The sequence below is a fragment of the Ochotona princeps genome, chromosome 3 (assembly GCF_030435755.1).
Source record: "Ochotona princeps isolate mOchPri1 chromosome 3, mOchPri1.hap1, whole genome shotgun sequence".
Lineage (NCBI taxonomy): Eukaryota > Metazoa > Chordata > Mammalia > Lagomorpha > Ochotonidae > Ochotona > Ochotona princeps.
In genome coordinates, this window is record NC_080834.1 from 39,949,771 (window position 1) to 39,951,579 (window position 1,809).

The 1,809-nt window shown below is 38.6% G+C and overlaps 1 pseudogene; it reads right to left on the reverse strand.

Moving 5' to 3' along the window:
- Positions 1–684: 684 nt before the first annotated feature.
- Positions 685–1,441, reverse strand: LOC118758868 (serine/arginine-rich splicing factor 3-like; annotated as a pseudogene).
- Positions 1,442–1,809: the final 368 nt, after the last annotated feature.

Here is a 1,809-nt window from a genome sequence, read left to right on the forward strand (position 1 = left end):
GTTATATTAATGTAGTATATTTGTCAAAGTCTGTAAATACCTCCTTCTCAAATTTTGTACCATACTGGTGTGATAGATAAGTGACTTCATAGTTTTAGACCCAGTGCTCATACAGCGTAGCTATAATCTCTTCTTTTTCCCTAATGCAATTCTGAGTAATTCTTACTGTTTTCTCTTTTCTTTCTTTTTTCTTTTTTGGTAACCAAAAATTTAATCCCAATGACTCTCACAAAACATATTACAAATGACAGCATGAAAAAAAATAATCTTACACAGTAACTCAAAGTTCAGCTCTACAACGTACCCTTAAACTGGCAGGACGTTGGTATTTTTTGAAAGCTCAATTTTCCCAATAAAGACTATTACACAGCATATATATATATGTATATATATATATATATATATATATGTATATATATATATATATATATCATATATATATATATGAGATCGCAATTACAGAAGGGATTTATGACCTAAGTGAAGGCAAACGTTCTTGAAACTTACCAGATTCTAAACCAACTAGACAACCTCTGCCCAAGATAAGACTAGTTGGGTTTTTCAAAACCTCTAATCTATTTTAACATGCAGCTTTTATCTTCACCTGCTGGCTTGCATCACAGCAGCTTTCACAAACTGCTTGTTTATCTAAAGTCGCTCACATACTAAAATAGCAGCTATGAGAAAGTACATCTCAGTTCAATTTTTGACAGTGTTCTTTAGTTGGGCAGGATTTAGGCCAGTCTATGCAAGACTAAAGCTCAAAACTAAATTCAATCTTGCTGAAGGGAACATTGTAAAGCAACAATTCTTGGTATCACATGCCTCGTACAATCCATTTCAAACCATAGAGAATTTTTGTGTGCCACTGTTCCAACAGACAAATATGAACACCTAAAACATCTTTAAAATGCACCAAGCTTATGAAGTCTCAAACAAAACTTGAATTTTCTGTACATACTCCTGGCAAATGGAAGTAATTTCCTGTACACTACTTCTCTTGCAAACTGGTCTTCTATTTTTTTTCATTTGACCTCGATCAGCTCTGAGACCTAGAGCAGGAGCGGGATGGCTTGTGATCTCTCTCCCAAGACAATATTTCTCTTCTTCCGTCTCTAGAAAGCGGCCTGCTGTGGATGCCAGAGAAGCTTTTCCGTTTTGGAGATCTGCATCTAGGTGGAAGACTTCTACAATAATCATCTCGAGGGCGACGACCCCAAGAGGGAGGTGGACCACGATTTTGACTTCTTTTTCGCCATTCTACAGCTCCACTCTCACCAGGCAGCCACACAGCGTTCTTCCCTCTAGCGTGAGGACGGCATCAGCTGCATCCCGGGGGTCTTCGAATTCAACAAAAGCAAAGCCAGGAGGGTTTCTTGCCATTGTTTCCAAGATTACCTACGTAAATCTTACAGTCCAATGGACAGGAATCACATTGCATTTCGAAATCTTAGGTGGGAGCGGCAGAGATTCAGCTCTACAAGCTCCAACAGAGCTTCTCCCTCCGTGGCGGCCCGGCTCCAACAGAAACCCTCTCCCACCCAGTGTCCGCGAAATGGCGGCAAAATTCTCACTGTTTTCATAACTCCTTTATGTATAAAAATATATTGCAGAGGGAAAAAATACCTTTCAACCTACTGATTTTATAAGTAATGTGAATGATTCAATCTTAGGCATTAATTGCATTGGGGAGCACAAATGTTAACAGATAGGCAGATTAATTTACCAATAAGTCACTGATATTATCAAGGCTAACTATAGTGTGATCTCTCAGCCTCCTTCTTTTCCTAATAGTCTCTGAGCTTCCTG